Consider the following 23,816-nt stretch of genomic DNA (forward strand, 5'->3'; position numbering starts at 1 on the left):
TGACAACGATGGTGACAGGTGCTTCAGAAGAAAATGATGTGAGTGAAAAACGGTGAAGGAGAGGAGGATATTGAGGAAAATTGATTGGAGTCTTTGAACGTGTTTGTGAAAATGTCTGGTGAGTGTTGACTCAGTTGTGCAGTTATGTGTCATATAACCCCATCGGAAACTTTATTTCTGCTCTTGCTGCTGTTACAATCTGTGCTTTGTTTTTGAAAAACAAAATGTTTTCTTTTTTTCCAGAATTGTTAGTTTAATTTTTTGTGGTAAAGTTCTCGTCATAACCTCCCTTTTTCTCATTATTTGCCAATGAGACCATTATTCTCAAATAACAAGAACTTCCTGCTTACAATCTATGGAAAGGAGCTAGTTCACCACTATGGCCCTCAGTAGAAGATAGTGGTTGTTTATGTCATCATATAAGAATATTCCTCTAGCTGTTCCCTCTTCTTACCAGCTTCCACAGGACCCCGATACACAGACCACTTTTCTTCCAGATTTTCCCACCTATTGAGGGATTTTTCAGTCTAGAGTGAGGTGGTTGTTTTGGTTGGACTTCAGTGGGAGCAGGAATCCTGTGTCATCCCATTCTGTCACCGGGGGTTTCCACTTAGACCTTCTGCCTGGGGTAGTCCTCTTATTCTCCAACTTGGTCATGGAAAGTTCTTTGGTTTTTCACTTCTTGATGTAGGAGATGTCAGAGAGGTGAGGGGGAAGACCAGCAGATCAACAGGCCTTGGAGGGGTCACTGCAAGACTGGTACTCCAAGAGTAATGGGGAGCCATCGAAGGAAGGGCTTTAAGTAGAGCAAGGATGTGATCAAACTTACAATCGATAGGCTCTGTGTGCTGAGTGAAAATAGGTGGTAGGATGGAAGAGGGGAGGTTAGAGGACTTGCCACAATCCAGGGAGGACGGAGAGTTGTACAAGAGGTAGTGTCTGTGGGAAAATTGTAAGGATATACAGAAAGTGATGCCAGCAAGGTTGGTACTGACTGGCTGATCTCTTGGAAGGTAGAGAGAGAGAGTTCCTTTAATGTTTTCTCTTTTATTTTGGGGCCTAATATTAAGGAGATATATATAGTCATTTCTTGCTTTTAAAAAATCTGACTGGGTTGACTTTCTTTTTCTTCTTTTCAATTTTATCTCCTGCCTTTGGCTTCCAGAAGATGTACAAATTATGAAGAAAGCCATCATATTGCCTTCTTTTGCAGCTCTAATCAAGTATCTTAAACTCTTTGTAAAGTGTTAACATTTGTTGGACCAAATTATAGCATTCGGTCAGATAAAAGTTAGCTTTGAAATTTTATTCTTACATAAGTGTTTTTTAAATTTTAAAATCAATTTGAAGAAAATCAATGTTTAAGACATTTAAGTGTCATTCTCCTCTCTCTTCAGCAGATACTTTTATAACTCATGCTCTAAAATCCTAAGCTATAATATAGCAAAAAAAAAAAAAAATTGGACTCTTCAAGAAAATGCAAGCCTTTCTCTTTTTATTAGTCTTTCAATAGTCTGACAAATCCCATTTTTATCTAAAGGCATGTTGCCAGTGTTCCCCAGACCTTCCTATAGAGGAAATGCTTCTATTTTGTTTTCATATTAACTCAGATCATTTGTCAACCTACAGAACACTTCAGTGATAGGTGTTGTATAAATATTTAAATTACGATAGCTTGATTGCACTGTAACTTTTCAGAGTTTGCTAACTCTACATAGTGGTTACTATCTGATTATGAAATATTTCCCATACTGCTTGGGAGCAACAAAAGAGAAGGAATTTAAAAACCTGTGAAATGAAGAGTTTTTAAATCACATGGGAAAATACTTTGATGAATGGAGAGGGAAATTGGGAAATAAAATGGAGGATGCAGGATGCTACACAACCAGATGCATAGCAGAGGAGAAAATTGTCAAAATGTTTGCTGTTGCTTGTATGAGGGTATCGCAGGTGAATTTTATTTATTTTTCTATGTCTGATTTTCTAAGTTTTCAGCCCTGCATGCTTACTTTATAATCAGAAAAACATTTAAAACTTTATAAGGAAACTTCATTTTGTGTTGTTCCTCTGGATGTGTTCCCAGGGTGCTCTTAGGACCACTTACCTAATACTGGCTGTTGGACTTAGACGTGGAGATAGGAACTCCGGGGGCTTTTATGAACAGTACTATGCTCTTCAGTCCTGGGTGTAAAGCATGTTCAGAAGTAAAATCCTTCTGCATTCCCAAGTCTTCACCCAGACGGCTGGAAAGGCATAAGTTTCTTGTAAGATTGGAGGTTCACTGAGTATGTGATCCTGCAAATTGGGTCCTTGAAATTATTGATTGGCATGTGCACAATTTTTGTAACTTCGCCTGAAAGTATGGTTTTATGGAAAAATATACATAGATGTGTGCTGAAATGCATACACGTGTATTGAAGCATGCTTCAGTTTTTACAATGGATTTTCGGCCTATTTTTGCTTAAAAGGTGGTAGCAAAACTAACACCGTGACTGTAATGTGTTGAGATGCAAGTGAAAGTGAATTATGTTCTATTAAGAAGCGATAATTCTTTTTGTTTGTTTGTTTTGCTGGGGGTAGGTTTATTGCATTTATTTATTTGTTTGATTTTAACGGAGGTGCTGGGGATTGAACCCAGAACCTCATGCATGCTAAGCACGCACTCTACCACTGAGCTACACCCTCCCCCTAAGAAGGGAAAATTCATTATAAAACATATATAAAGAAAGTATTGAGCTTGCCTTGCTGATTATTAGGCCAGTAAGGCTCAACTTCATAATGACTGTTTTTCAAAGTAATAAACATTAAAAAAAATTGTTTTTGGCCTGAAAGGATTCTGTGTACCAAAGTACTTACTAATACATAGTATGATTTTTGTAATAGTTTATGCATAGTCCATAAATAAAATATAAGCATTTTAATTTTATAATATTTTAAAATGTCATCCATAACTCCTATGCAGAAATATTATGAGTTCTTTCTGGATGTTGCTTTTTCTGCAGCTGAGTTACTCTGTGTATAATATTGATTAATTTCCGTTTTGCTTGTCAGGGTTTTTTTTTTTTATTATTATTCTTTGCATTTCCTGTCTAAGACTAAGGAACTTTGTGTGTTTCCATTTAGTTTTGCTTGTTCCAATAAATGAATAGGAAAAGAAAGCAGTATTTCACAAATTAACTTCCATGTCTGGGATTATTAACATGTTTTCTTGTTTGAAGAACTATCAATTTCTGTGGAAATAATGTTGAGACTATTAAACCAGTTTATATAACTGTCTTGAAAAAATAAAGAGACTGGGGTCTCGCTTAACCTCTCCAAAATTTTTTGCCAGAAATAAATAGGATAGAATCACAGAAGGTAGTTAAACCGAAAAAAAAATAACCTTTACTGAAGTATTGCACCCTCTTTTTACTGTTCTGTCCCAGGAGAGTTAGCAGATTAGTACTGGCTGATTATGTTTGAGATGGTTAAGGTGACAGAAACTGGCAGGCATTTCTCTGTGGGTTGGTGGATGCTGGCGGGTGGGGGGTGGGAGTGTGGAGACTGGAGTTCGCATTTGGCAGGAGTCCATATCTCTGCCTCACAGGTCAGAGATGCACTTTTTCCATAGAACCAGGGGTTATCCATTGCTGAGACACACTAATAATAAAACTCTAACTCATCAATCAGAATGTCAGATTATTAATTTACACTGGGGAATTTAGTTGTAAGGAAGACCAGAATGCCAAACTGGTACGTGCTTCTTGTTCCTAGTGGGAAGGTCACCTTTAGCATGGTTAGCTCCTAGACTGGGACCGCGGCTCTCTGGCTTATGGGAGTTCTCCTTGGAAAACCTACACTCTTCAGGTGTTTTATTCCAGAACATTTGAAGAGTGCCCACAACCTGTTGGAGAGGGCAGGACTGTCGGGGGAGGGTTCTGAATGGACTGCCCCTGCCCACCCACCTCCAAGCTTATAATAAAGACACTACATTAATGGATGATTACAGTGCAAGTGATAAATGCTTTGAAATACAGAAAGTCCAGAAAGGTCACAGCTAAATTTATTGCTTGAATACCATCACCCTCTTAACGTGGATTTCTGGTAATATTCTATCTTCCTTTCCTTTCCGACTTCTTTTTTTGATTTATGTTTAACTTTTTTCATGTGTTTATGTTAATAGTAAGCTAACTGTCATAAACTTTGGTACAATATAAAAATATATCTAAAAAAGAAAAAAAAAGAATGTATCTTTCAAAGAATGTTTTGCTGTATTTCTCTTGTGGGCATGAGGTTCAGAGGGAAGGAAGGAGGGAGAGGATAAAACCGGTTTTGGAGCTGGATGCCAAGTGTGGAGCCATGCTGTGTTCCAGAAACGACAGGTGGAACCAGTAGTCCAGCCTTTGCAGTGGGAGGAGAGGTGGGGTGTGGGACATCTTTAAGAGATAAGATGGGGGGAGGAGATAGCTCAGTGGTAGAGTGCCTGCCTATAGCATGCACAAGGTCCTGGGTTCAATCCCCAGTACCTCCACTTAAAAAATAAGTGAATAAATAAACCTAGTTACCTCTTCCCCTGAAAAAAAAATTAAAAAAAAAAAGGAAAAGATAAGATGGATAAGTTGGGAGTGGGGAATGAGAAAGAGAAAGCATTCAGAATTAGACTGAGGAGTATGAACATGATTGTCTGCACTGAAAGCTATTACAAGAATTTTAGCCAGAGAATGATGTGGACAGATTAAACATAATTTTGATAGCAGTGGATCAGATGAGGGGCACAGTGGACACAGGAGACAGTTAAGAGGCTATTATAAAAGTCCAGGTTATAGCCATTGAAGATTTCTTTGGACAGTAGCATAGAAAGGAAAGGTGATTGAAGAAAAACATGAAAAACTGTATAATTGGCAGGGTTAGTCAGTGGCTTCTCTATGTAATTACACATGTACGAATTAGGCTACACACTCTAGGTCAAGTTTCTGTAAGTCCAGTGTGATTTCTCTTCTTTGCCCACTTGGTGGAGATTGCCGCCTGGTAAAATCTGGCTTTCGGTATTCTTCTAAACTTGTCCTTATATATCATAGTGGATTTTTGGAGAAATTATTTTGTTATTATGTGTATTCCTTTTCCTAGAAAGTGTTGCTGCTGTTACAGGGTTGGAGGGAAGTAAAGGTAGAGCCAAATTAATGAAATTCCAAACAAACGGTCCTCAGTAAGCTTTTCCTTAGTTACTACCATGACAGGAGCCAAGTTCCCTTCCATACCATCTCCCCTCTCCCTTTCCTTCTCTCTTTTCTTTCTCGAGAAATCCAGAATCTGGTACAGTAGTTTAGATGTGGTCTAACTGGAACCAAGCAGAGTTTGACTGTCACCTTTTTTGGTATCAAAATCATTTATGCACTTTTATCAGCATATACTTACCTAAGCACCAATCCTAAACTTAAACCCTATCAAAATGTGGCTGATGAGGCAGGAGGCTGTGTGATTCTGTCACAGACCTACTTACACACCACTCATCTAGATCGTAAGACCCTTAACACATACTAAGACTGCACTGTTTTTTTGGATCAGTACAATCGTCTATGTATTTAATTTTTGGTCAGCTAAAACTTCGAAGACCATCACGAATTAACACTAAGCTTTATCTGTATTGCATTGATACTTTGGACCTTCTGTTCTTGTTTGATTCAGATGAAAACAGGAAAAAAGCCAAGATTTCTGATGTATTAAATACCTTTTGGTGATTTCTGTGTGGCTGGAAGAGTGGGAAGTGGGAGACAGAAGCCCTGTAAATAAAACGTGGTTACATTTTAGGGAATTAAATAGTTCCATTTATCTACTTCCTCTTCATTCGAAGTAGATGTTAAAACTAATAGAAATCTGTAGCGAGTTGAATAATAGTACAAAACCATAGCCAGCAAAAGAACCAGTATGGCCCTGTGACATTTTGTCCATGATTTTGTACATAATACTTAACACAAATATTACAACAATTTGAGAGATTGCTAACTATCACCCCATATAGGTCTAAAAGTCGCTGGAAAAGAAAGGCTTGAGATTCAAAGCATCAAATTATGGGTGCTTTTGGAAGTACTATCCGCATAAGGTGGTACAGTCAATGGTGAAATGAACTTCTCATCCCAGGTGAGCTCTTTGGGATGGCAGGAACAATGGTCCTTTGTCTTCTACAAAGGTGCGTATCACGTGGTAGGCTTTTTCAGAGTCAAGCCTGCCTTTGATTCTGATATGTTCTCTCCAGGGAGACCTCCCCCCAGCCTGAATCAATGCTGTAGTGAGCCAGTTACTGATTGTGTGTCACATCCATCAGGTATGTTGAAGTGAGAAAAAACAAGTTTGCAAGTCACAGCTCTATAAACTTAATCCAAGAAGGGCATGAACCTAATTTGTGGACCAAGTGAGCATTGACTTTCCTGTACAAAATTCCTGTTAGGAGACATTTAAATAAATATAGCTTAGAGGAAGGGCCTTTTCGGCAGTTTCATTTGACATTGGTGAAATATTCTTGCAAGAGGCAATATTTGCCTCAGTTTTTACAGGTCATTTGGTTTTACTTTTGACTTTAATTACTGGTTTTCTAACCTTCAGTGGCAGGCTGTTTCATAATTTTTGTTTCCTCATAAAGTTATGCTTCATTATTTAGTTTCTATAGTTTATGAGTTCATGCTTATAACTTACAGGGAAATCATAAAAAAACGGGGCAGAGTAGCTAGAACACTGAACGTTCTAAAAGGATAGTGCTGCATTAAAGATGGTATGAATTACTTTTTCATGAGTTGGGATAAATAATATACCTCTTTGTGCCGCTTTGGGCAATAGATGAATGTTTACTTTATTTAACGTTGGAATGAAATGAATTGCTAAAGGGTTGCACCTGAAATACTTTTTTTTGATCTAGTTTAGTTCAATATTGATTTGTGTAATATTTGAGCTATTGGAAAAGCAATTGTGTAGAACTCTACATATTCCTCCAGTAGTGTGCCAAAGTCTATAATTTGTCATATCCATGGGGGAAAATGTGATTTTAAAGTGTAAATAAAATATAACAGAGCTTGAGTCAGTTATTTCTGCTAATTCTGTTTTCTTAAATAGAGTATTGCATCGGTTATCAACTGGGGTTAGTTTTGCCCCCAAGTCTGAAGGTGTTTCTAGTTGTCAGGACTTGAGGGGGTGCTGTCAAGGTGCCTGTGGTAGGTGGAGGCCAGAATGTTGTTAAACATCCTACAATGCCCAGGACAGTCCCCCAGACAAAGAATTACCTAACCCAAGATGTCCGTAGTGCTCGGATTGAGGAAAACTTCAGAGTATTGTGCATATATTCTTATTAATATGCCATATGGACAGGAGAATGAAATAAATGGGAATTAAATTTTCTTTTTATTCTAAGTGTGAAAATAGCCAGATAGCAAGGTCTATTAATGGAGAGATTCAAGTACAGGGCAGTGATTAAGATGCAAGATTTCTTAGCGTATATGAGTTCCAGTATTCACTCCAGCCACTTATGAGCTCTCTGGCCTTAAATATTTATAATTAATCATAAAGTGATTAATCGCTCTGAGATTGAATATATTCATTTATGAAATATGGATAATTAAAACTACCTTACAGGCTTGCTCTGGTAAATAAAATGATGTTTGCAAACTGGAAGATATTACACGTTCAATAAATTGTAGCCACTGTTTATTATGTTTAGAATGTAATTTGGGATTGATAGTGTAGTCTTAATTTGGTTTTATATGGAATGAGATAGTAGAAATATTATCAAAAGAGTTTTTTTGGAATGAATCATAAGGATTTCTTTTCAATTGAATGAAGCAGTGTAGTCTTTAAATGTGTATTTGTACATATCTTTATTTGTATCTGAAAGATAAGAAAATTTGACAACCTAGGGAGATCTCTACGAATGCAATCTTCAAGACTGGAAATCAGTATTTTAAAATGCCAAATTATTAACATGAATTACCAGTGGGTTTGGTTAAAAAAAAAAAGCAATATTTTCTCTTTTTAAAAAAATTTACATTTTCTCTATTGATTAAAGGTTTTCTAAAAAAAAAAGCTTATTATATTCCTTTTGTAATTAAGAAAACAAATATTAACAAACATTTATAACAACAACAAAACCCCTCAGGGTTTCCCAATATAAACGAAAAATGTGATACTTGTTGAAACATTCCTCTTTTAATTTATAGAGTTACCCTTTGGCTGATTTATCTCTGTTACTTGGTTTTCCTCTTTAGTCACCTTTCTAAAAGTAGTGAGCTGTAGGACCCATTAAAATTTTACTGGCGTGATAAAGCCGCTCGTATCGATGCCTTTATCTTCTGTTTTGGCATGTGGTGCTGTCGCTGAAGCCAGTGAAATTGGGTCTGGGTGGTGAGAGAAAAAGAGGACAGGAGAATTTATAGCTTGACTCTCCAAAGCCAGGATGCTTTCCTTGCCTGGGTCCTCTTCAGCAGTGTATTAAGGACTTGAATAAAAACACAGGAAGCATATTGATTAAATTTCCAATTGTCCGAAACTGGAAGGTATGGGTCATAGTTTGCATGGTTGGACATAAATTTCAAACCGTGCTGGAGTCAGTCATTGGGCAAAAAGTAAGAATGTTAAATTTAATGGAGAAAATATAAGCTGTGATAAATTTGGTTTTACAAATAATTGTATAATTTTGTGAGAGGGAGTTTAGAACATTATCTAATTCTTGTTTAAATAAAGGATAAATACTTAGGGTTGGATGCCTGCAAGTTCGTTGAGTTTTCTCTCTCTTATGAGCTGTCTTGTTAGATGTGGTTTTGGTAGCATGGATTCCAGAATTCTGCTCTTGCATTTGTAACATTTTGACCGGTTTTGCTTGCCGTAGTTTGAGGCATATAGACCGCTATACAGTGGTCAGAAAGCCTGGAATTAGTAAAATCCCTGCTCTTCCATGTACCCACTGTGTGGCTTTGAGTAAATTATAATGCTTACTCTCTAAAATTTAGGTTTGTTATATATATTAAAACAAACAAACAAACAAACCAAAACGAATTGACTGGGATGATAATTGTGTGTTGGGTGTTTATATTTTAAAGATGGCCTATAAACTGTATTGATTAATTCAGAATTATTAAAATAGGTAGCTCAGTCAAAAGTGATATCAACCCATTTTCTTAAGTGCCAACAAAGCTCATTTTAAGAATTCTGAAAAAGATGAGTTTGTAAATGAACGATAGTAAAGGAAGGTTGTTCACAGGAGTATTGATGAAATATGGGCAGGTTTAAAACAAGTAGAGGATTTGGTGAATACATACTGAACTTTAGTCAATTCTCTAATTCCTTCTATGGAAACTTAATGACATCCATTTGTCCATGAGAGTGCCCTTTTTTCCAGGAGTGCTGGCCATCTCTATCCAGTTCATCCTAACAACCTTTCTCTCTCTCTTTTTTTTTTCCTGACCTTTATTTCCAAACGAGTAATTACTAAGGCTAAACTAATTTAGGGGGAAAATACCCAGTAGTCTATCGGTAAAGGAAGAGGAGGAGGTGTCTGGGGAGGAGAGGAACTTAGTGTTATTCTGGAGGAGAAACAGTAGGGCCAATTTGCAAAATTTTTCCTGTTATTTCACTTTTTTTTAATCCTTAGCGATAATGTGGTAATAAAGATACTTTATTTTATTTTCTCAATTTAGGCATCTCAGATGTCTTATTCTGTGTCATCAATTGATGGGTTTACGCCTACCTCCAAAACTTTTGTCCTGATAACTCTGCCAGTACTGTTTTGAAAACCTGTACTGAGACTCTGAGTTATAAAAAGCCTAATGTTTTTATGAAAAAGAAAGCAGGCCATCGAAAGAACTGTACTTACATTTTAACGTAGGTTTCTCTGTCTTCCCTAAAATGGTATAGGCTGCTAGAAGCCATTTGTTTTAGTGGCTTTCATTCCAGTCTTTGTGAGAACAATGATTCTTAAATGCATAAATTAAATGAATAAAAGTAGACACGGGACAAGTTTGTTTAGCACCAGTGATTGGATATATTATTCTGGAATCAAAACTTCTCCTGACTCATTTTTTTCCTAGAACTCCAGTATCTCTAAGAAGTTTCAGTTGCTAGAGGAAGTTTTTACTGTGTTTTTAAGAATTGTGGTAATATAGACGTAACACAAATTTACCATTTTAAACATTTATAATTGTACTGTTTTCAGGGTCATTAAATATATTCACAATGTTGTGCAACCGTCACCACCATGCATGTCCAGAACTTTTTCATCTTCCCAAACTTCCCAAGTTTATGGAAACTCTGTACCCATAAAATGATAACTCTTTCCCATTCCCAGCTCTCTCTCGCCCCCGGTAACCACCATTCTTTCTGTGTCTGTGCATTTGACTACTCTAGCTACTTCATACAAGTGGAGTTATACAGTATTTGTATCTTTTCTTTTTTTGAAATGGCTTGTTTCACTAAGTATATAGTCTTCAGGGTTCATTTATGTTGTAGTGTGTGTCAGAATTTCATTCTTTTTTAAGGCTGAATGATGTTTCATTGTATGCATAGATTTCATTTTGTTTATTCATTGATGGGTAGTTGGGTTACTTCCACTTTTTGACTATATGAATAATGCTGCTGTGAAGGTGGGTGTACAGATAAGATTTTTATATCACTTAAAATTTCAATTGGGGTGGGTAATAACTCAGTGGTAGAGTGCGTGGTTAGCACGCATGAAGTCCTGGGTTCTTTCCCCAGTGCCTCCCTTAAAAAAAAGGCACTAACCTAAATCTTTTATATAAAATCACCAAGCTGTCAAAGGAACTGTAGCCAATATGGGTGACTTAAGTGCATTTATTTAACTAGGACACTTTCCTTAAACTTATCCTGATCCTCATGGAAAGATGAAAGTTTATAGGAAAAGAGTAAAATGCATACAGAAGACAGTTTTAGCACATTAATTAAGACCTATAAACTTGGGGTTAAAACAAATTTTATTGCTTGACTGGTCATTTTATGTAGGATTCAGACTATTAAACAATTGACTGGGAAAGCTGAAAAATGCTGATTTTAATTATTTTCTACTAGAGAGGCAAGGAAACCTCACTTAAATATAACAGTGGGCAGAAATAACAGTTCTTTTAAGAGCATTCAGTGCTTTACTTTTCTCTATTTTTTTTTCAACAAGGAGATTAATTTTTTCATCTATAAAATCATCATACTAGTATTCTGAGTTCATAACTTGGAAAGATGTCTTCACTGTATTTGGCAAATCTTTTACGAGTATTTTTTAAATGTTGCTTTAAACACTCAATTGTGTATTCATCTTAATTTTCAATGTAGTCATTCCAAATGAGGCAAAATTTTAAGAATGATTGAATTGGACAGAGGGAAGAGCACATTAAGATTGTGGTTTAAGAGCTTTGTAAGAATCCTTTGCTCTTGGTGTCTGCACAGTTCTCCCTGAGTCCTGTCGTGTCCACTTCTGCTTTGAGACATCCATTAGTAGATACTTTTAACACTCATCCTTTTTCTGCCCCAAACACGTGTGAAATCAGGAGCAGGGTTCCAGGTATCATTTTACCTTCTGGAAGTCGGTGTCTGTGTTCTGGCATGTGTCCAACTGAACTCTATTTTTAAAATAAGGAGTTGGTACCCAAAACCAGGGAGATGCTGGAGGATGAGAAACCTTGGTCTCCTGCTGTCTGAAGGAAAGGGACAACCAGACCCTGGTGAATGTGGAGAACAGCAGCTGAACTCTTTGTTATAAAAGTTCATTGGCTCCTTAACATTGTTAATATTTTTAATCCACACTTTTGTTTCTCTTAGTAAGAGAAACTTGGAGTTTGCTCTTTTTTCCCTGTTGTTAATTTTCGCCCAATATGCTAAGCATTTTGCAGATATCACCACTAATTCTCATAACAGCATTAGAGATCTATATCACCATTCCTGTCTGAAGCCCACAAAGGTTGAGTACCTTACCCAAGATTTTATTATTTATCAGATGCTGCGCCTGGGTTTGAGTCCAGGTCTGTCTGGCTCTGAAGGCTTCCTGTTTCCATTGCACTAGACGGCAAAGGCATCACCGGAATTTCCAGGATATAACTTTCTCCAAAGTGATAATCATTATGTCAAGCCCTTCCCTTCCTTTTCTATTCTTGCTGTCCTAGTTTAAGGGCACGTCATACTGGCATGGACTCTTGTGGGAACTTCTGAACTGATCTTCCTGCCCCCATACTCTCTGAGTATTAATTCATCCCTTGCACTAAGGTACTAGATCTTTCCAATGGTTGGTTCTAATCATGACAGTGGTTTTGTTGAATGCTAATATAAAATCATGTCACTGCTTTGATGAAACGTAGTTGGTGGTTCTTAGTTGCCTTTCAGATAAAATGAGCGTCTCTTAATTTGGGATTCATGACCCTCTCTCATCTGCCCTTCCTACCTGTCAACATTTTCAAACTGCTGCTTCCTTTGTCACATCGGTTTTCTAACTAATTTGAATTGCCTATAGCGTGGTGGCTCTTTCCCTCCCCCTCCCCCCCACCTGCTTCTCCCCCTCTCCCCTGCCCCCATAGGTAGATAGATTTCTGTCTCCTTGTTGATTTCCTATTTCTGCTATCATATTTTGCCCCCTGCTTCTAATGCCCATCTCTCTAACTTGATCTCCAACTAATGTCAATAAAAAAATTTACCCATCTTCTGCCTGCCTCATGATGCATTTGCTGATCATCCTAGTTGGGGATTTTTTCTCCTTTCTAAGTCTCTATAGCATTGTGCCTTCCTCATGGCACTTATGTTTTGCACCTTAGACTATGAATGTTTTTGTAAGTGAGACTGAGGTCCTTGCTGGGGGGGAGGTTGGTCTGTGTACAGTTGAGCCCACCTGTCATGTGCGCCACTCTGTTGGTTGTTGTGCCACATAGATGGTCAACAAGTGAGACAGTATCATAACTTACATGTAGGTAGTGCTTGGAAATTTAGAGAATATCTTATGTGTACATTTTCCTTATTAAATTTGGCAACCATAGTGTGGCATTTGGTGGTTATCCCCATTTCATGGAGGGCGTTTGGAAGTTTACAGAGATAGGCTCAAGAAATGTCTATGGAGCTTTGTGGCTGTCTGCTCCTGGGAGAGTGGTGTGATGGGACTGTGAGTTAAGCAGTTTGGGGCCAGAAGGATCTCCAGGGCAATTGAATTCATACTTTCTGAACCTTATTTGTGCCTTGGACTCATCTGCAGGAAATTAATGATAAGTTATTTACCAAGCAAGTCCTACCCCTAAAAATTCTGATTTGATGGTCTGAGGTGGTACCCAGATACTGGTTATTTTTAAGTGTGATGATTTTGAGAAGTATTTCATCATTCCAAATTTATGGAAGAAATTTATGAATGGAGATTTATAATTTCTGTTATAAACACACTAAAAATTTTTGACCCAGTCATTCACATTTAGGCTATTTTTTATTTTAATAAAATGAAAATTCCATTTTTCTTTATTTCCACAGTATTTTCAAAATTGAAGTATAGTTGATATATAGATACAGATATATCATGTATTTTTCAGATTATATTCCATTATATGTTATTACAAGATACTGGAAATAGTTCCCTGTGCTATACAGTAGATCCTTGTTGCTTATCTATTTTATGTATAGTAGTTTGTATCTGTTAATCCCATACTCCTAATTTGTACCTCCCTTCCTCTCCCCTTTGGTAGCCATAAGTTTGTTTTCTATGTCTGTGAGTCTGTTTCTTTTTTGTATATAGATTGATTTGTATAATTTTTTAGATTCCACATGTAAGTTACATCTTAATAATGTTTGTCTTCTCTGTCTGACTTATTTCACTTAATGTGATAATCTGTAGGTCCACCTATGTTGCTGCAAATGACAGTATTTCATTCTTTTTTATAGCTGAGTAATATTCCTTTGTATGTATATATAACACATTTTCTTCATTCATCTGTTGATGGACATTTAGGTTGCTTCCATGTATTGATAATTGTAAATAGTATTTCTGTGAACATTGGGGTGCATGTATCTTTTCGAATTAGAGATTTTGCTTTTTATGGATGTAAAAATTCAGTGTTTTGTGATGCTAGTTTGAAAAATAGGTCTATATCCCAGCTGGAAGATAATAACTCTTCAGAGGCACAGATTTATGTTGATATAATCCTACCTCTGAGCTATTAGAGTTAAACACATTATCCTGTGATACTTTGGGTCAGCAAATGTTTTTGGAAAACACAAGCTTGGGTACCAGTAAATATTACATTTTAAAGTCAAAAAAAGGAAGAAAATTTTATATGTTAAGGAGAATCATTAGTTGAGAGGAAGTTATATAGAAATAGAGAAATAGCATGTAACTCCTACTCATTGTAGAGTAACATGTTATTTTTCTCTCTTCTTTTTTTTTAACATTTTTTATTGATTTATAATCATTTTACAATGTTGTGTCAAATTCCAGTGTTCAGCACAATTTTTCAGTCATTCAAACTCCTACTCATTGTATAGAAATAGAGAAATAGCATGTAACTCCTACTCATTGTAGAGTAACATGTTATTTTTCTCTCTTCTTAAGGAATGCCATCACATGGATTTTTATTGTTGTTGTAAATTATTAACCAAATTTATTTTATTTTCTTAGTGTGTGGGTGTGTACCTAGTACACACTGAGTTTAATTAAATTTCTTCTTGCACGCTCAAGGTCTTCATTGTCAACTTGAATTATTTTAAAATACAGCAGTACAATCACATCCTCAGAAACCATTAAAATGTTTATAGAGGTATTTTCTTAACGCCGAATGACTTAACCTTCTGTGCTTCTATATTGTTCTGTGTGCCTCTTTATAAACTTTTATTCCCTCCCTTAGAGATAGCAGTTCAGTGTTTAGCAGATACCTTTGATTCTGCTGCAAGGAACAACTGTATGTTTGCAGAGAGAGCACTTAACCACACTTGTTAAGTTTAATGGTCTTCTTTATTCGCAGTTGGAGTCAGTGAGTTCTAGATGGAGGCCTGAGGATGACAGTGTGTCTGTCTTTCCTGTGTCAGACATAGGATTTGTGACCACAGTTGTATTTACCATTCAGGGGCCTTTTCTCCATTATTGCTGGATTTACAACTGTGTCATGAATGGAAGAGTTTGTTGGAATAGCTTCCTAAAGGAAATGAAGACACTTAACATCAGAGTGCTCAGGATGATAGTTCACGATAAGGAAATGAGAAGTACAACAACCTCAATTTTGTCTTCTTTTATAAGAAAAAAAATTATATCACTTTCCATTTTTATTTCAGGGCTACTTCAAATCTAAGCTTTAAATTTAAACAAAGTGAGGACTATCAAATATAATGAATTTTTAATTAGATTCTTTAGGGGTAATCAGCCATTTAATCTCAATTATATATATATCTGCATATAAAACTGTATATATATATCTATTTCGAGAGAGACCATATATACATGGCAGGCACTCTAATTTTTATTTTAATTATCCACCCCTGAAAGTTAATAATTTAGTCAAAGTTCAATATTTAGCTTTCTCCCTGAAGTTCCTAATGAATTATTTCCTTTCAAAGACTTTTCCTGGAATTACACTCTTTTTGGCAGATAAATCTGCATATCTAACATGACATCCTTTGGCTGGATTCCTGAAAAAGAATAATTTAAAAGACAGAAAAATGTAAGCTGGCTTTTGAGCATTCTAGTGTTAGAATTTGGGGAGAAATTAAAACAAAGAAATCGTATGCCGTATTTATAGGAATATGTTATTTTATGAAACTCTACTGATAATAACATTTTTGTTTCCTTTAATAAGTTCATTAAGTTTATAACTTTATTTCAGAGGGGAAATACTTTCTCCCCGTCTTTTACTGAGTTGAGTTTTGGCAAAAGTGACTTAATTATAATTTTAGAACTGCATCCTGCTTAAGACTAATTGGGTCCTGGACTTCATAAAATCATGCTTATGTAGGAAGCCATATAATCGTAGGTCTAGAAAAGGAATGAGACAACTTGGGTCATTTCCAAGTTAAAAATATAATGCTGTGAGTTCCTTGAGGTAGGAGCCACATCTCTGAATTTTTTTCTTTATTCTGACTTGAACCTAATAAAGTACTGTATACATAATAGACAGGCATTAAATAATTTTTATTGATTTATTGGTTACAAAATAAATACATTGAATAGTACTGTATCTCGTCTGGAGAAATACTAATCTGACTTAACTAGTATTTCTTTTATGGAAATAGCCATTCTGGTTGGTTTAACTCTTTGACCTGTCAGCCTCAGACCACTTTATTTGTGTGTATCTAAATTATTTTCCTTAAGAGGCATGATTCATAGTCCTTGAGCTGTTGGCTACCTGCCAAACACCACTGCACATCCACCTCTGTGTAGCTTATACATTTTTGGGGAGGGAGAGGTGGGAGCTGAAACTGGCACATAAAAAATCCTTTTCGAAAAAAACACATCTGTCTGCTGGCTAATGCCTGACAAAGAATTGTTAATGGTCTCCTACTGCTTGGTGATTCACAGACCTAGCTTTCTGCTGGTCCCCCCCCCCCATATTTGTTCTTATTCTGAACAACTTTTATTCAGGGGAGGAACCTAAAATCAGGTTGTCTGTGTAAAGCTTTGAATTTGGCGTGAAGGCAAGAGAAATGATAGAGGAAATGGGAGAAGAGGAGGAAGAGGAATTAATGAGTCCTGCTCCTGAAACCACAATTTACTAATCCTTCCCTGTTCCTGCGGGAATTTTCTCTCTGTCTTTGTTACATCTGTTCTGTTATGTGAGGGTCTACTTCTGGGGATTGTTCAGACCTCATGTGATCTCTTTGTGTACGCTTTGTGCACATCTTTTCCTTGCTCTGGTCAGCGTACACCCCATTTCCTGGGAGCCCGCCAGCTTCCTTCCCCCCTTTCCCTCTGCCAGTCCTCAGGATGACCTAACTTCTAGTCCTCACTTACTGAAATCCTGTTCGTCCTTCATGCCCTATTTCCAGACCCATCTCTTTCACAGAACCTTCTGAACCTGTGCAGCTCAACCTCATTTCCTTAAAACTCCCCTTCCTAGCCCCTCACAGGTCAGCAGCTGTTTTCTCCCCCTGTTGCGTGTCTTATTTCCCTGATCACGGCAGCGGTATCCTGCCTTAAGCTGTTTCTTTGCCTTACTGGTGTCAGGAGTCACAGCCACTACAACCCCAGGCTTGGGGTCGAGGCGGTTGTTGATTGTCAGCTGTGTTGCTTGAGGGAAGTTACTCGGCAACTCTGAGCCTTTTTCTTCATCTGTTGAATGGAAATTAAAATTTAAAATTAAATTCAAAAATTAAAATTAAAAATTCATACATAAGATTGAGTTTAGGTATTCAGTAAAAACTTTTTTTTGGCAGCTAATTATACTCCAATTAAATGGCTGAATTTTTAAAAAGGCAATAGAAGCAGGACATAGAAATAGTTTATATTCTTAGTCTATAAAGATAGCAGATATTCTTAGCCTGTAAAGGTAGTAGCCCTGAATCTAACACTGTAACAATTTATATCACGTACCTGGGAATGTTACCAACGTTCCTAGATAAGGAAAGGGGTTGTTGGGTTTTTGAGCCTGATTTTTTAGATTGGATAGTTGCAGGAAGATATTCCAACACTCCTCATTTTCTTTCAATTCAAAGATTCTATTACTTGGAATTAAATTTTTAATTGCTTTTGGAGTACCTAATTTTAGGGTTTAAGTTAGTTTTTGTAAAACTACAGTTGTTTAAAAATTGCTTCCACTTGATTTCCAGGTGTGTAGCATTTTATCTTTACTCTTAGTAACTGCATGAAGAAAAGCAACTGGTATATATAAAAATATTTTAATTTTTTATGGAATTTCATTATGTTTCTGACTCTTCCTGTACTAAAGTGTAGTGAAATATGTTTTCTTACAAGTAGAACTTTATTAGAAAAATCACATCTATAGCAATATTTTAGAAGAGAAAAAGAGGACACTAATGAACTCATCTACAAAAGAAACAGACTGGCAGACGTAGTAAACAGTGTTATGGTTACTCGGGAAAGGGAGTGGGAAGGGATAAATTTGGGAGTTTGAGATTTGCAGATGTTAACCACTACATACAAAAATAGACAAAAAACTAATTTCTTCTGTACAGCACAGGGAACTATATTCAGTATCTTGTAATAACCTTTAATGAAAAAGAGTATGAAAACAAATACATGTACGTATATGCATGACTGGGACATTATGCTGTGCACCAGAAATTGACACATTGTAACTGACTACACTTCATTAAAAAATATTTTAGGAATCTATAGAAGTATGGATAAAATTTTAAAACATTAAACATGTATATCTGGCTCCCTTTATAAAATACTAGTTTAGCACCTACATATATACCTTAAATGAAAACTAATAGCTAAAAAGTTGATATTCTTAAGTGAGATTTATTACTCTGGTATTTACGCTGTTGTGTAGCTCTATAGGTGTGAGAAAACACTCATTATTAAGGGCACATTTTTCTTTGTGGAAAATTGGCTCAAGCTGGCTTTAATTTGTAGATAGCTTTTATTAAAGAGTTTCTTTTCATAAGGGTCATTTTTCTTATTTCAAAGCTTAAGTGGATTTATAAATAATTATTTAGATGTAACATCTGCTCTTATTTTTCCCCATTTAGATTTTTTCCTGAAGTATGTCATGTTTATATTCTGTAAGCTACACAAATGAGTTTTAAAGGAAAATACATAATCCTGAATAATTATATAATTTATTGCCATTCTTTCTCTTACCACAATATTCTTTTCATTAAATACATTTTGCATTCTACATTTAGAAAAGACTTTTCTAAATGCCATGCAAAATTTAAAATCTTTGAGAATGTTAATTATCTTTACATACGTTATTTCTGCTGCCTAGTTTCTCAAAGTGAAATGATGACTCCACTGAGAATGAGGACCCTGGAAATTTATAAAAAAGTGACATATATTTTCCTTCCTTCCCCTTCTCCCTTCCTGCTCTCCCTTCTCGCTTGCCCCTTCTCCCTCCCCACTTCCTCTCTCTCTTCCTTTCTCCTTCTGGAAATGGAACATTTGTTTCTTATGAAATCCTGTTCAAATCCGATGAATGATAGACTAAAACTAACTAACTAGATCCAACCATGGAAGGATGTAGGGATGCAGAGATCACCAAACTTTTTCTCATCATCTCTGCCTGAATTCCTCCTAGCCTACCCTAGCTTCTGAGGCTGCTGTATCTGAAATCTGGAGCTTGAAAGCAACATGTACTAGATCATTTGAAGTCTAAAAATGGTTGTCATGTTTGTAAGTCAGTGACCCAGATTGAAGCTACCAGCAGCATTCTACCTTGAATAGTTTGTATTTTTAAAAAATTCTATATTTCACCAACTGCGGTCACTTCTACAACTCCTCCTAGAAAAAATTGTTTGTCAGATTTGGATCTATTTACTATTACTAGCTCTCCTGTTTAAAGATGAACCAGATCTCTTTTCCTTAAAATATGCTTACCGACAATTCTAATGCAATAGATCCAGTATGTTTTCTTTTTGGAAATTAGCAAGATTGTGAAACCTTAATAGATGGGAGAGGTGTTGATCTTTGCTTATAATGAAATGCTTTCAAAATGAAGTCACTGAATCCAAAAGAGTAAACTTATGAAGCATTCCAGTTGGAAATCACCAGATAAGTTTCCCACCCCAAACAGTAATTATTCTTGTAGTATTTTTGTGGCAAATGTTTATTTAACCACTACTTGAATACCTCGAATGAAAGAGAGCACACCACGTTCAAATCAATGCAGAGATGGAGGTGTGTATATATATACACACACATACATACACAAAGGGTGTAATAGAAAGAGAAGGGAAAAAATGGTAGGTGATAGATTTTTGATGAATTTAATTATAGTAATCATTTCACAATGTATATATATATATCAAAAATCACATTGTATACTTTAAGTAGATACAATTTTTATTTCTTAATCATACTCTAATAAAGCTGGGGAAGAAAAAAAAAAAAAGAAGTGCTTTGGATCCAAAGGAACATTGGTGCAAATTGTGGGCAAGTTAGTGAATTTCTTAGCTTTGATTTTTCATCTGTTAAATGCAAAATTAAATGCTAGTTCTGCAGGTTTGTTGACTGGTAACATAAACAGATTATGTTGTATATAAAACAATCAGTAAAACATTGCTATAGGATGGTTATATTGAGTCAGAAACTGCCCTGTTGTAACTTTGACCCCTTTTTGTTAATATTTATTTTCTATTCTATGTAATCAACTTAAATAGTGAAAGACCATTGTCTTTTGCCTCCTAGGACTTTCACATCTTCCCTCCTGGCTAAAGATGTCCATATAATTCGGTTGTACATTAACATCTTTCTTCCCTGGGATGTAGTGGTACTTGATGCCTACTGGAGGGTTGGGCTGTACTTGGCAGTAGTCATCCTCTGGAAGCCACACTTGTTGGGCATGACCTTGGTATCTTGACTGTACTTGACTGGGTTCAAGCTGAGCAATGACATTCTGATCCAGTAATTTGGTATTGGGACCAAGTGTAAATTAAATCAGTCTTTACCAAAATGCACCACCCCTTTCCAAAACCCCTGCAAGGCTAACGAGCAGAGGAAAGTCAATCTGCAGAAGGAAGAAGCAGATGCAGAGAGTGGGGGTAAGGGAGAGGGATCTGAGTCTCCTCAGGGCTTTGCTGACTCTGCTTCTCCTTCCCTGAGGCTGCACCGTGTGCCCCGCCGGACCGATCCCCTCTTCTGTGAATAACTCTGCCCTAAGCTGTATCAGGTTTGTGTCTGTTGTGGCAACTACTGTTTTTCATCAAAAGACACTGTTCATTGTAAGGTCACCGCAATTCAGAGATACCAAGATGTGAAAAAAATATTTTAACATATTTTAAAAGCATCTCTGTTAACATCTAGGACTCAGAATGGAACATGATGATTAACTCAAACCCCCTGCCTCCTCCCCAGCCAAAATGGTGACACTAAAATAAAAACCAGCATATTTCCTGTTCTGTCCACAGAACCTTATCCACTGTTTCCAGCTGTCCGTGAAACATTTCTATTTAGATGTTCCTGTCAAACATATTTGACAGTTGATTCTCTTCCCTCTGGCAGGCTGGGTCCCATTATTTTATTACAGTTTTCCTCCCTCTTCTAAAGTAGCGATCTAAGCGTAATTTGGAATTCTTTTCTCCTTCCTCCCTCAATTTCAGTCTGACACAAAATTTTGGAACATTTTTTTCTTTTAATTATTACTTTAAACTGAAGTATAATATACATAACACAAGATTTACCATCTCGACCGTTTCTAAAAGCACATTTTCACGGTATTAAGTGTATTCATGTTGTTGAGCAACCACCACCACCATCCCATCTCCATAACTCTTTGCATTTGAAAGGCAGAAACTGTATCCATTACATAATAACTCCCCATCTTCCCACCCCAGCCCCTGATAACCACCATCTACTTGCTGTGTCTATGAATTTGACTACTCTAGATAGCTCATGTAAGTGGGATCATACAGTATTTGTCTTTTCATGACTGGCTTATTTCTTTTTGCATAGTGTCCTCAAGGTTCATCCACGTTGTAGCGTGTGTCAGAAATTCGGCATTTCTCATGTCGACATTATTCTTCCACTTACTCTTCGGCTTTCTTCTTTCCTCTTTGACAACCAAGGGTCTAAGCCTTTGTCACTTTGCACCTGAGTTCCTGAAATAATGTCTTAACATTATCCACCCCTGCTGCTTACAGCCATAATCTATGATGTATGAGGAGTCTTTAAGAACGTGGTTTTCACCTGGTTGTTGACCCCAGGATTCCCATGAGTGGAGCCCCATGGATGGCTGGTGCAACCCAGAGTCTCTGCGTAGCCCAGCTTGCTAAAAACATTACCCTTTCTCTCCTGACATTCCCCATCTACTCTAGCACTTCGTACTTCATTTTTGAGTCCTTCATTATCTAGCTGGACTCTTCATTATCTCCTTACCCTGTGCTTTGTTTACATACCACCATTATTCGCAAGGACCTTCATTTCAATCAGGTAATCACGTAACTTTCCATACAGAATTCAGTGGTTATACGTATCTCTTCTTCTTTTTGCCTTTAATGCCTCTCAGATGAAAATTTCAATTTACTTTCATGACCTATCCAAATACTCCGGGTTCTGTGTGGCTTATCTTCTTCATGAAAACTACGGAACCGTTACAACCCTATAAGTAAGTAGTTCGCTGCTTTTTAGTTTTACTCTTAAAACATATTGCTATGGATTGTATTTCACTGGTTAGTAGTGTCCTAACTAGATTTCAGCTTGAAGCCTGATGCTTGTTTTTCATAGCTCTATTGTTTCTAAATCACCAACCCTTAATTTACTTGGAAGAGCTTTTAAGTTTGAAAACATTTAAGAAAATGATCAGTGTGTGTGTTTTTTTTTCTCCTGAGAAGCACACAGGCAACCTATTTGATTGAATCTGTGTTTAGCCTAGCATTCTTTTAATATGAGAAGTATTTGATTTACCTGTAGGAGATACAGATCCAAGAAAGGGAAAAAACAAACAAAAACCTATCTGAGTAGTCATGTTGGCGCTATGACATCATCGGCTCTTAGGGCATCTGAATGCTGGGCCTTCTATGTAGGTGGTAAATGGGGTATTGGATAAAGAATCTTATTTAGTTTTTCTGTTTTTTGTTTCTTTAGAACTACTCTGTCTTCCTTACCTCTTAGTCCTTTTCTGAAGCTTAAACTCAAGGTCATTGTTGAGTGGGAAGGAGGAATGTTACCCATCCTTTTCCTCCAACTCACGTAAATGGGATTTATCAGTTTGGCCTGATTTTCCTTCTTTCTGTTAATATTAAACATCATACTAGCTGTAAAAAGCAAATACTGTAATTGGGGTTGGGGAGTATCTGTTTAAAGTCCGTACGCATTTTAGCTCATACTTCATATGTGGCATAAAGGCGGTATTACACAATTCAGTAATAGGAAATTGAAACACCAGTTGCATCTTGTACTAGGAATAAAATGATGAAAAAAGTAACACCATGCTGCTTTTGTGGATTTTACAGTGTAGTAGGAATGTATTAAGTAATTACAAGTGTGTGAATATGGTTAAAGTTCTGTAGGATACTGATTGCTGTGGAGAAGATAGCTGGGGAGTTACACCTTGTCTATGGGATCAGTGCAAGCCTTTGAGAAAGTGTCCTTTATTGTATACATTAAATTTGTTTTTGTTTTTGTTTTTGTTTCTGTTTTTACAGATATAGGGGTCCTTTACTTCATTTCAGTTCGGTTCACAATAAACACTTACTACAAGCTTTTTAATGTGTTATACTTGGGAAATCATCAGAAAATAACACTAGGTCATCTGGGATGCATGAGTGTGTATTACAGTGAGAGGAAGACACCATGGCTTTGTACAGAACTTGGGTTCAAAGTCACAAAGCAACCCACGCTGAAGCCTTGGGCAGTTTCAGAAATTCTCTTGACTTTGGTTTCTTGATCTGTCTAATGGGGAAAATAATTCCTGCCTTGCCAAACACAGCTCGTAAGATGTTCTGCTGTGTGTAAAAATGTCAGTGAAACTAGAACATTGAAAGTCCAATTTATTCCAGATGAACGTGCATTTCCTGTACTTCTTGTCCCAAGGGAATATATTTCAGCATTCATAGTCCAAAACCATACCAGGTCTCCTTCCTGGTATGAAGAAAACAACATAAAATAAGGCCTAGAAGTGCAGTCCAGGAGTATGGAGCAGAGTGCAAATTGTAAGCCCCAAATACTGCTTCTGTTTGAATTTAGTTTCGTTTTCACACCTGCCCCAGGCTTTCTCATTTTG

At 36.6% G+C, this 23,816-nt stretch overlaps 1 protein-coding gene across 2 annotated transcripts in view; it reads left to right on the forward strand.

Annotated features, from left to right (window-relative positions):
- PDE3A (phosphodiesterase 3A) overlaps positions 1-23,816 on the forward strand; it is a 280,768-nt gene that overhangs the window by 15,955 nt on the left and 240,997 nt on the right. The gene's annotated exons all lie outside the window — the stretch shown is intronic.

This window comes from Camelus bactrianus, chromosome 34 (genome assembly GCF_048773025.1).
Source record: "Camelus bactrianus isolate YW-2024 breed Bactrian camel chromosome 34, ASM4877302v1, whole genome shotgun sequence".
In the NCBI taxonomy this organism is placed as follows: domain Eukaryota; kingdom Metazoa; phylum Chordata; class Mammalia; order Artiodactyla; family Camelidae; genus Camelus; species Camelus bactrianus.